This window comes from Tauraco erythrolophus, chromosome 6 (assembly GCF_009769465.1).
Source record: "Tauraco erythrolophus isolate bTauEry1 chromosome 6, bTauEry1.pri, whole genome shotgun sequence".
NCBI classification, from domain to species: domain Eukaryota; kingdom Metazoa; phylum Chordata; class Aves; order Musophagiformes; family Musophagidae; genus Tauraco; species Tauraco erythrolophus.
In genome coordinates, this window is record NC_141470.1 from 34,851,045 (window position 1) to 34,864,011 (window position 12,967).

The window sequence follows — 12,967 nt, forward strand, 5'->3', positions numbered from 1 at the left end:
AGTTTTTAACCCAAAGGAGGGTGTGCCTATCCAGGCCAGCAGTTATCAGTTTCTCAACCAGAACACTGTGAGAAACTGTATCAAAGGCTTTACTGAGGTCCAGGAAAACTACATCCACAGCCCTTCCCTCGTCAACCAGGCGGGTCACCCTGTCATAGAAGGTGATCAGGTTTGATTGTATTAATATGCACCAGACCTGTGTGGAGAGAACAGGTATATCAAAGGTTCAGGGGTTTGGAGATTGACTCAGATACCACGGCTACAGAGCCACACAAATTCCTAAGATAACCAGGTAGGTAAATAGAGAAATATCAGTTGCAACCCAAATACTGGTCAGGTACAATTCATTCTATAAGTGATTAATATTTATTATACAATTTGATGTATTAGATACTGATGTGATATGATGTGACAAAGTTTATATTGCTCTTGTAAACAAATCATTTCCATTCATTCATACATACCAGCATATGATTTCAAAACTGTGTAGATATCAAGAATCATTGGAATTGGCCTTTATAAACCCACATCAAGGCAGAGCTAGTTTTAGGGACATAAAACTATTGCTACTGTACAGAACATCATATGATGTGGGGATCCAGTAGACAGGGACATGTAGCAGTGAAAGTGACCTGATGTGAGAGCAGCAGACAGCCCCTATGCCCTGACCACAAACCAGGGAGTGTACACTTGCGTGCCCGTTGAGGAGCACAGCTTGCCTCGCCTGCCATTCGGAAAGACAAAGGATGAACATAATTTATAAAAATAATCTGAAGCGGAATTTTTCATATCTGAGTCATGACTCACAAGATTCTTACTTTTCCATTCAATGTAGATATGCACAAACAATCATTCCGAATTGCTTTTAAAAATACAAGTAAACAGCTTTTCAAAGTCCCTTTTAAACCAAATTGGGGTAAATCTCACATTTGTTTCTGTTTACACTCTTTAACCAGCTTTAGGAAGCTGTGATTTACATTGCTGTGTAAATCATGTCTGCTCATAAGCCGTGGTTTGAAAACATTGCACATCTGTAGTATCATATGTGTGCAAATTAGAGAATTATATGACATTACCAGTCACTTACATGCAAATGTGAACTTCATTTTTTGTGCAGTATTTGAAGTCATGTTATTAGGTAGCATAAACTACAATCATCTATTCTCTACTTAGATAGCAATCCAAACAGGGATTTGCAATCCCTTTGAAATAATTTTCACACAGCCATATTGTCAGGTACCCCAATCAAGAATGTAAGTTACAAACTGCTATGTGCCCTGAAGCATGCTGATGGCCATTCTTTATAGGTGGCCTGCTCATCATACTTATTACTTTTGAGTAAATAAAAGGCTGGGTTTTGTATTTTGGAGTTGTGTTTGCTGATAAAAGAGGAATATTCTTTGCAGAGATGTGGAAAACAGAAGTTTTTACTTTCATCATGTATCTGTGGCTTCTTTTTGAAGTTGGCATCAGATCGACCAGAGCCAGCATCTTATAATCCAAGATCTAGAAGCAGGGAGGTGGTATAATCAGTCAGTCATACGCTCTTCTCCAACAGTACAAAGGGGGTTTTTCCTTACGACAGGTTTGCTGTACTTGTCTTCCTCTGAGTGCCTCAAGAGAGAGTGTTAGCAAGTTTTTCCTTCTTCTATTTCAGTCTTGCTCCTATGTTCATCTCTTTTTATATAAGTTCTTTTAAAATCTATTCATAAGGATGTTCTGCTTTAAATTAAATTAAGCCTAAAATAAGCAGGTTTATTTCCTTTCAGCCTTGACTCTATTTTTCTTTAGACAAATACTTCTACAAAGCTTTCATCAGAAGACTCAACATTACTTATAAGCACCAGTAATGAAGCCTGACAAAACAATTATGCAGAAGCTATTATCATCTTCACTTTTCATAATAAATTATAGATAAATTAATACATGACTTGATCAAGGTTGTAGAGTGAATTAATGATAGCAGTTGGAGGTGTAGCCTAGGAACTTTGACACCCACACTCCTGCTGAAAATATATGCCCTGAAAACACCAGGACTGTCTCAGACCCACTCTGTACTACCAACACTCCTCTCATATGACTGAAGTGTTTTTAGGCTATGAAAATTAAAGAAAAGGAAAAATAATGTAAATCCATGTCTGATTCTACATTGTCTTCTCCTCTGAGGTGAAAAGATTTTTTCTTTTTCTTCTTTTAATTTTTTCTTACAGTAGATATTGGCAGGCTAAAAGTTGAAATAAAATAGGAAAAAATAACAAGCATATTTTGAGTGATTACTCAACTGGGGTCCTTTGTGACAGGAAATGCAGCTGCGTGACTAATGGGCCTGACTTTCTCTTGGCTTCCTTCCCTCTTCAAAGATCTTGTTTACTGCCCCAGCCAAATTTTTTTTTTTTTAAATTGCTAGAAGCTAGCAATTTTCCAGGAAAAAAAAGATCTTTGCAAGAGGCAAAGGCTGTAAATCTTACAAAGATCAAGGGCCGCAGAGCTCTCCCTCATCTACTCCTTTTAGCCTTCCAGGCTCTTAAGTCACGTCATATCTTCCCCTGCTCCACTCCGAACATGTGTCAAGCAGATCTTTCTGCTTTGGTGAGAGGATGGAGTATGTGAATCACATTTACAGCATCTAACCCTGGAATTCATAAAGGAAGGACTAATTCCATTAAGGAAACCAGAGGCCTCCTAACCCTCTTGCGTTTTGTCTTTTTTTTGAATTATTTTTCCTCACTTTCTTTCTTTTTAACAGCAGTTGTGTGCCCATACTCGCTAATGACACGGCTGTTAGGTGTGAGCTATTGAGATTTGACACAGCATAGTCCCATTAGTAGGGGGCTGTGGAGCTTTAAATGTTGTTTGCATTTGGCCTGCTTTGTAGGTCTGCTTTGTTGGGCTTCCTAGGTAACAGCAGATAGGCCGGGACCTGAGCCTCCCCTGAGCTGGAAGGGAAGAGGAACCACACATCCAAGCTTCGTGGCAGGCCCTTATCCCTATAATTCAGTGTAATGAAACCCTGAGTTCCCTCTTAATAATGGGGGGGTGTTGGGCATATGGTAGGACAGAGTATCTAAACAAGCAGGGTCTTGTCATCTTTTGGCGGGTGTCAACAGGAGATGCATACCCTGAAGGACTGCGGTACTGAGCCCTGTGGAGGGGCACAGTGGGCTAACAGAGGTGTCCGAGCTGTGAAGGGCTGCCATAAAGCTGGATAAAGCAAACACGACATTTACTGGTCTAAAGGAGGGCACTGGTGCAGGAGCCTGTGTGCTGCCAGCAGCAGTGCCAGCACCAACCGTGCCACAGAGGAAGCAGGTAGAACTCCAGACTAATAGTAGAGGGTCTATTCCTGCAAGGAGGTTAGAAACTCAGCTAGACAGGTAGACAATAGCCTCAATATCATAATCTAAGAGAAATGAGAGCCAGTCTTCTGCCTCTTCAAGAGGCCCTTCTCTTTGGAAAGATGGGGGATCAAGTCATTGAAAAAGAGTTTGAGGGCTGCTCCACTATTTACAACGCTGGCATGGTTCCCTGTGCCCTATAGCAGAGGCTAAAAAAGGAGGTGAATATATTCATTATCATAAACTGCACAGAGGAACCAACAGAATGGGTATGCTAAAAAAAGAGATGAAGCCTTTGCTTATGAATAGACCTAAAAGAATTGAATACATGTGTACAGAGGGATCATTTTCTACTACCTACAAGAGGAAAAATCTCTGGGGAAGTGGCTGGTGCCAAATATTTTCTTATGCTTCATGTGTCAGCAGGGTCTGGCAGAAGCCCTTAAAAAACAGAGCACGCATTTTGTGCAAATTGAGAACCACAATTTCTGGTGATTTGGATTGCTTCACCAAACTTGAGACATTTCTCCAAAAATATAGCAGATGTTTGATGATGTATCAAGTTTTCAACATTTACACAGATCAGCTGATGTTAAGATCAGCAGAAGAAAAATAACAGAATAACACAGTAAAAGGCTTCAGAGCTGTCCTGAAAAAAACTAAGCTGGGCTAGACAGACAAAAATGTTTATTTCTCACTACAGCTATAAAGTGCTGGGGAGAGACTTTATCATAGTAAGCTACACAGCAAGGTTACAGAGGAGCTGGACTTGGTGCAGAAGTGGATACAAGGACTCACTGGAATAGGAGCTCTGTGTGTGTAACCTGGCTGCGGGACCTGCCAGTCCCGGGGCACCGCTATAAAATGACAGGCAGTAGACTTTGACTACAAAGCTTAACGATTCCAGAGACTGAAGGAGGTCATTAAAAAGGACTTGGCCCTGAGATATCTTAACACTACATATGAGACAGTTGTCCCCAAAAGAGAACTGGCCTAATCCTCTTGCAGCTATGTGGTCAAAACTGGAGGTCAGTAATTTCTTGTGCAATGAATGCTGACAAAAGCTGAGTGTCAGTGCGTTCAAATAGAGTGGAATGATTTGGCATTTGTCCACGAATGTAAAAAGTTTCCTGTCTTTATTTTTTTATGAGGAGCCTGTGTTAGAAAACTGACCATCACCCACTTACTGCAATTGCCAAAATGCCCTGGCAAAGCCCGCTCACCTCATGAATACAAGGATTTTTTTTTTTTTCCAGTTATGAATTTATGATTTGCAGATTGGGAAGGATTTGGCGGGTTCAACCTTAATCCCTAGAGCATTTGATGAAAAAGCATTGATGCAAAGTCCAGAGCTAGATTTTGTATGTGATGACTTGCTTAAAAATTTTGCTTATGATGGGGATAAGACCCAGTGGAAAGTATATGAGCCTATCACGGAGCATATTCTCAGCCTTGTTGCCAACTTCAGGCGAAGTATGAATAGTGTATCCTGGCTAGGAAAAATGATATAACCTCTCTTGATTGTTATTTCTACTTCCCTGAGGTAAGTTTACTATAAGGTAGTACAACTAAACAGGTGGCAGGGTATATCAAGCTTATCATTACTACACGTCCTGTACCTGCTTAGCTAAACAAGGTCTGACAATGTAGCAGGAATAAGTGTCTTTAGTAAAATATAGATTTATATATAAGTGTCTTCAGTAAAATATAGATTTAGCTCTACCACTCTAGTTCCATTATTCCTAATCAACGAGTTGGTAGGAAATAGTGCCAAAATAAATTGGTAACTACTCAGAGGAAGTGTGGAAATAGGCTGTGATCTGGTTTAGGTCTGTTACATCAAGGTGGAATCCATGAAGGAAGTCAGTCAACTACTGACATTTTGCTTGACAAAAAAAAAAAAATTAAATTATTTTCACTCTTGCAGTCTTTCAGTTCCCTGCCATCTTCAAGGGTGTCATCAGAGCCATGGAGGTCTTGAAGAAGAGTAAAGAAATAGAGTCAAGGTACAAAAAACTCATGACGACATGACCTGCCACCCCAACAATTGTGGCTGTGATGTTTCAGTTCCAGAGATGTAAGCAACACTGCCCGGTCCTTGGGATTCACCAAGCACAGTTTATGTGATGTTGGTTATAACTACTTGCAATTGCATATTAGCGCAACTTCTCTGAATTTTGTCTTGGAAAACTCAGTGACATATGGCATTAACAACGGCCCTTTACAGCCTGAGAATCTGAACGAGGTGCTGCAAAGTTCTCATTTTATTACGAACAGCCAGATGAAACCAGATGCATAATAAAGCAAATCTTTCACAAGCAGCCTAAGCACTGGATTCACAATGAAGACAACTACATTTCAGCCCAGAGGTGGCTGTGTTTGAGCCACAGGGAAGTAATCCATTTATAAACAAACTTCTCAAGCACTTTGGGATGAAAACGCTACATAGAATCAGTTTAATTCACTCTACTTATGGGACAAACTCCCATCTCATGTTTCTGTTTTCCTCGTTTCGCTACACCAATCACGCTGTGATTCCAAATGTCTTCACTCTATGCTGGAACAGCAGTCCACTACATTCAAAAAAGCCAGCAGAGTACAAAAACTTGCGATGGAAATTGTTCCTGTGTGTGCAGCCTGCCATGCTCAGAAACTGTTCATGTTCCATTTCTGTCTAGTTAAGAAGTGGCTACCAGTAACTTGATGGCATTAATATGGCTTTGAATTCTGGGTGTACTTTACCCATTAGTAGCATGTCCTAGGCACTGTGCTCTATTTGCATGACGGTTGCCTTGCTGCGGGCTCCCAGCTGCCTTCTCTTCCTACTCTGATGCTCTCCTGACTCTGCAATATTTCACCTCATCACCAGAAACAACCAACCTATATATCAACAGTTTCAAATTCTGGGACAATTTGGTGATTTGCTTTCCTGATTTGCTCTCCTCTTTTGTTGAACTCTGTAAAAAGGACTAAAAGGAGTGTGTTACCTAGTAGTTAAATAATGAGATCAGAAGCCCTGGCCTGTCTTTGGCCTGGGCAATATTTCTGAAACTAGATGTCAGATCAGGTGTAAATTAGGCATCTGCTGACTGTGCAAGCCAGCTTAGCCAAAATCTAATGCCATTGTGTTACACAACAGCCGCACAGCCTCCTGTGCCTTTGTTTCTTCATCTGCAACATGCAGACAGCAGCCATAGCCAACGGGGTGTATTGAGAGTCACTGGCATTTCTACGGACTTTGGAGATTCTTGGGTGAACAGTGCGGTATGGACAGAAACTAGTTGATATGGTCTCTTCCTTTTTTGGTGACATCTCTCTGCTGTAGGTATTGTGCACTCACATTCCTGAGTTGAGCTTGCTCGATGGATTTAATTCACTTGGGCTTAAAATCTTTGCTTCCTTCCTCAGAGAGGAGGCTGGAATATACCTTTAAGCAGAGCAAATCTCACATGTCCAGAAACTTTGCACTCAAGGCCCCTTTAAACTGCTTCCATCTGACCTTTCTCACCTTTCTTAATATACTCAAACCAGGAAGGCAAGAACAGTTTAATACATACATGTTTTCACATCCTGCAGCCCTGTGCATTTTGAAGGCCAGACAGAGCATTCTCTGCCACAGCAAATGATTTTGTGTAGATGAGAGAAAAAAACCGCAACTAGATGTCCCTGTGATTGCAGTTTTACAAGAAAAAGCAGAACTTCTTTCTGAGCTCTTGATAGTGAGGTATAGTCCCAAGCTTGGACACAGATTTCCACTCCAAGAACTGAACTCTACGTCTATGTGCCTTCTAGAGGCCTTGTGAGTACAACACCATCTTTGTTTCTCCATCTGTAAAACTGAGATTATAATACTCTCCTATAATAGAGGGGTTTAGAAAAGTTCATTTCTAGAGATTTTTACAAATGTTGAATATTGGTTGTTTGATTGTTGTTCCATCACAAAGATGCCCTGCAATTCTGCCATCCTCTGCTGTTAAAAAAGAAGCATTCTCTTGCAGGCTTTGTATTAACTAAGTTGTACAAGGTAGTTTCATGAGCTAACCTCCTTCATGGCTTTTTGCAGTTACAGAGTGGAGGAAGATGGCCATTTAGACAGCAAGTAACAATTTTGTGAGTAAAAGTGAGGGAATTGCTGACAAAAGGTTTCCATATAGAACTCTCCCCGTCTGTGCTCTCAGAGCAGCTCCGTCTGTGATAGCTCCTCTTTCATGTTGTGTCTAGAACAGAACAACTCATATTCAAAAAGTATCAGCAGGCGCTAAAAGCACACCCACACAAGTGTTAGGTGCTCAAGCACATTCCCCGTAGCTCTTGAATTTCCCCCTCTGCCACAACGATTCAACTTGTGATGGCATTGTGAAGGGATCAGGGCAAGAAACACAATAATATCAATATCAATAACAGCAAGTAATGCGAATTAATGAGCATTTGCATTAAGATGGCATGTGTCACATCTGGTCGGTGGTTTTCAATAAGAATCTCTATGCTAGAGCACCTTCCGTGCAGGACACAGACCTTGAGTCAGGAGGATGGGGATATTCCTTGAGGAGCGTGGACTCAACATTGAAGGCAACATACATCAGACAGTGCTCTGTATCCAGGAGGGCTGTGGGCAGCTGGGGAACCCTCACTGGCTACTGTAGCCAGAACTGGGGTCTGAGCTTGGCTGGAAGCATTGGGCTTATCATGCCAGCTCTGTCCTTCATCTGTCCCCTCTAAAGTCATGCTTGGCCTACACATAGCTGCTTGGAGACAACAGCAGTTCCCTTCAACGCACATGCTCACATGTAGCTAACGGAACTGGGATTATTGGAGCGATTTGGAAAAGAAGGAAAATATATATTACCAGGCTGGATAAAACATTAAGGCACTGTCAGCTTGATGTAGGCAGAGCTCGTGCCAGATGAAGCATTTGCACCTGGAAATCCACAAGGCAGAAGACTGGTGCTGGAGCATTTGTGTTGCCATCAGCAGGGCAGCAGCTCGCCTGCACGTACTCAGACTCCCAGGAGGCCAAGGATCAGGGCTCCTCAAGGAGGTCAGGTTTTATATAGTAAAGCAAACAGTTTAGCTAATCAAGGATTTTTTTTTCTTTTCTTTTCTGAGGCTCTTGGCACCCAGCCCTGTTACTTGCAATCTTTAATTCGTACTGTGGCTTCCTTTTCCCTGCTGCCTTCTCACTCACTCCAATTTTCCCACACTTATTTCCTAACTCTGCCTCTTACAGAGGTCTTCATTTATTTTGGACCCAAATTTATCGCAATCCTACATGAAGCTGCTGTTACCTCACCATTTATTCCTGTAAGTGACTGTCATCAAAAATTCATGAGCTTGAAAAGTTTATGAAAAAAAAAGAGCTATTTTTTGTGTTGTAGAAAATAGTAGATGATAGCACAGGTACTTATAAAGTAACTTTATTCATAGGTGCTTATAGAAATTGATTGTGAATCACCTTGGACCTTCTTTTTGGTTATGCAGATGCTCGAGTCTCAAAATCAGGGTTTCAGTTCTCTTCTTTCAAAAGATCTCTGTGTGTTCATGGTAGGGGTGGGCTGGAAGCTACACACGCTACTCACAAGCCGGCCATGAAAAATCCTGTTATCATACATCTTCCACAATAAAGGAGCACATTCTGATGAAACAAAGTCACATTTTGGCAGATTCTCCCTCCTATTTCCATACTGCTAAGAAAAAAGTGGAAGAGAGAAAGGCATTTTTTCTGGTTAGCACAGCTACACAGTCCATTGCACTTACTCAGTGTAATCTGTGTAGAGACAAAAAGAGAATTTGTGTAGTGATAAAAAGAGATCTAGGGAAAATGTAGGCCCTCTCTGGAAGGAAATGGGGGACCTGGCTACCTGGGATATGGAGAAGGCTGAGGTTCTCAATGACTTCTTTGCCTCAGTCTTCACTGGCAAGAGCTCCAGCGGCACAGCCCAAGTCACAGAAGGCAAAGGCAGGGACTGGGAGAATGAAGAACTGCCCACTGTAGGAGAAGATGAGGTCTGAGACCATCTAAAGAACCTGAAGGTGCACAACTCCATGGGACCTGATGAGATGCATCTGCGAGTCCTGAGAGAACCGGCAGATGAAGTTGCTAAGCCACTATCCATTATATTTCAGAAGTCGTGGCAGTCTGGTGAAGTTCCCACTGACTGGAAAAGGGGAAACATAGCCCCCATCTTTAAAAAGGGGAAAAAAGAAAGACCCAGAGAACCCAGTCAGTCTCACCTCTGTGCCTGGCAAGATCATGGAGCAGATCCTCCTGGCAACTATGCTAAGGCACATGAGAAATAATGAGGTGATTGGTGACAGCCAACATAGCTTCACTAAGGGCAAATCCTGACTGACTAATTTGGTGGCCTTCTATGATGAGGTTACAGCATTGATGGATAGGGGAAGAGAACTGACATTGCCTACCTGGACTTATCCAAAGCATTTCATACTGTCCCACAAGACATCCTTGTCTCTAAACTGGAAAGACATGATTTTGATGGATGGACCACTCGGTGGATAAGGAATTGGCTGGATGGTCACACTCAAAGAGTTGTGGTCAGTGGTTCAATGTCCAAGTGGAGGCCAGTGACCAGTGGTGTTCCTCAGCGGTCAGTACTGGGGCCAGTGCTATTTAACATCTTTGTTGGAGACATGGACAGTGGGATCGAGTGCACCTTCAGCAAGTTTGCAGATGACACCAATCTGTGTGGTGTTGTGGACACGCTGGAGGGAAGGGATGCCATCCAGAGGGACCTTGACAGGCTGGAGAGATGGGCCTGTACGACCCTCATGAAGTTCAACAAGGCCAAGTGCAAGGTCCTGCATGTGGGTCGGGGCAATCCCAAGCACAAGTACAGGCTGGGCGGAGAATGGATTGAGAGCAGCCCTGAGGAAAAGGACTTGGGAGTGCTGGTGGATGAGAAGCTCAACATGAGCCAGCAATGTGCACTGGCAGCCCAGAAAGCCAACCGTATCCTGGGCTGCATCAAAACAAGTGTGGCCAGCAGGTCGAGGGAGGGGATTCTGCCCCTCTACTCTGCTCTCGTGAGACCCCACCTGGAATACTGCCTTCAGCTCTGGAGTCCCCAACACAAAAAGGACATGGAGCTGCTGGAGCGAGTCCAGAGGAGGGCCACAAAGATGATCCGAGGGCTGGAACACCTCTGCTATGAAGACAGGCTGAAAGAGTTGGGGCTGTTCAGCCTGGAGAAGAGAAGGCTCCGGGATGATCTTATAGCAGCCTTCCAGTACTTAAAGGGGGCCTACAGGAAAGCTGGAGAGGGACTTTTTACAAGGGCATGTAGTGATAGGACAAGCAGCAATGGCTTTAAACTGAAAGAGGGGAGATTTAGATTAGATCTAAGGAAGAAATTTTTCACTCTGAGGGTGGAGAGGCACTGGAACAGGTTGCCCAGAGAAGTTGTAGATGCCCCATCCCTGGAAGTGTTCAAGGCCAGGTTATATGAGGCTTTGGGCAACCTGGTGTAGTGGAGGATTTCCCTGCCAATGGCAGGGATGTTGGACCTAGATGATCTTTGAGGTCCCTTCCAACCCTAACCATTCTATGATTCTATGATTCTATGAAACAGATGAAGGCAACATGGTAATAAACATCTTGACTGAAAATATAGCAAAATCCTAATAAAAATACACAGCTATCTAGTCCTCACTTGTCATAGATTCATAGATTTCTAGGTTGGAAAAGACCTTAGAGATCGTCCAGTCCAACCGTCCCTAATCCCCCATTAAACCATATCCCTAAGCAGTTCATCCACCCTTTTCTTAGACACATTCAGGGATGGGGACTCAACCACCTCCCTGGGCAGCCTATTCCAGTGGCTGACAACCCTTTCAGAGAAGAAATATTTTCTAACATCCAACCTGTACCTCCCCTGACTAAGCTTATACCCATTTCCTCTTGTTCTATCACCCATCACTAATGTAAAGAGCCCTTCCCCCACCTCCCCACCATCTTTTCTCAAGTATTTATAGGCCGTAATCAGGTCTCCCCTCAGCCTCCTCTTCTCCAGGCTAAACAGTCCCAACTCCCTCAGCCGCCCCCCATAAGTTTTATTTTCCAGCCCCTTGACCAGTTTAGTCGCCCTTCTCTGGACTCGCTCCAGTAGCTCAATATCTCTCTGAAAGTGAGGGGCCCAAAACTGGACACAATATTCCAGGTGCGGCCTCACCAGTGCCGAGTACAGGGGCAGGATCACTTCCCTATTCCTGCTGGTCACACTATTCTTGATACACGCCAGTATCCCATTGGCCTTTTTGGCCACCTGGGCACACTGCTGGCCCATATCAAGCCGGTAGTCAACCAACACCCCCAGGTCCTTCTCCGCCAGGCAGCTCTCCAGCCACTCTTCCCCGAGCCTATAGCGATGCTTGGGGTTTTTATACCCCAAGTGAAGGACTCTGCACTTGGCCTTATTAAAGCTCATGCCAATGAGCTTTAATAGGCCCTCTGTCAATACAGCAGCGGCTGGCTTGCTCAAGGGCTGATGATAAGAGGCACAGGAACACAGGTGGGAAGTGACCCACCTGATCACCAGGTTCTACCTCATTAAATAACCTTTAAATGGTCTTTTCTGAAAAGTTGTACACAACCTAAAGTGTTTCTTCCACCCATATGCACTCTAGGAGCTGCGAAACACCATCATCCTGTAACAAACATACAGCCTCCACTGCACACGTAGATCCATCAGATCTCATCTCGTTTAAGGGAAATACTTCTCTTCCTTCCCTGTTGTTCTTTCTAAACCCATTTCTACAGAACTCCTCTGCCTCTGAATGCAGCCCAAGTTGGCAGGACAGCACTTTCCAAGCCGTGAAGCAAGCTGCGAACAGCTAACAATGCCTGACACACATTCCACATATTTTCACTGTAACTGTTCCTCATAGCCACTTACGTGGAGGCACAGAGGGTTTTAATGAATTGAAGTGAGGCAGGGGCTTAAAGCACTGCGAGGCACTGAGCTAGCAGGCAGCGGATGGCCTGTGTGCAGGCCTTCTGCAAGGCAGCAGAGCACAGCCAAGGTCCAGCAGACGGGACGTGAGGGGCTGTTGTGCTTTGGCGGCTCCCGCGAAGAAGTCCCTCAGATCGAACAGAGCCGCATGTTAGGAAGCGGATCCTGCCAAGATGTGCACTGCGGGCGCTCTGTGAGGCAGTCGGTCCAATACTTCTCATTAATTTCAGAATCCACTACTGCAGAAAACACACTTTTTATAAGGTGGGACACATTTTAAAAGAACAGTTGGTGCACATTCAACTGGTATAAAGCTGCATAGCTCTATTAAATACCAGGGGGTGTTGCTGATTTATACCAGCTGAGAAGTTGGCTAATATTCTTTTGGAGCCACCACCTCTCCCATTCGCAATTGCCAGCTGAAATGCTGGGAAATGCAAGAAGGAATGAAAAACGGAGCACATTTATATGAAAAAACTTCGATGCAAAACAAATGTCTGCCCACTGCACAAAAGCTGAAATAATACAGCCGTTATTGGAACTGTGCTACAATAAAACAAGCTGGATGAGTCAACCAGCAGTGCATCTAATCTCCACTGGCTGCCTTTCCGGTCCCTAAGCTCCCCATCTATTTTTATCTCTTCTTTTTTTAATATACTTTTTGGT

General features: G+C 43.5%; 1 protein-coding gene across 1 annotated transcript in view; it reads right to left on the bottom strand.

Annotated features, from left to right (window-relative positions):
- RAD51B (RAD51 paralog B) overlaps nt 1-12,967 on the bottom strand; it is a 423,330-nt gene that overhangs the window by 17,007 nt on the left and 393,356 nt on the right. The gene's annotated exons all lie outside the window — the stretch shown is intronic.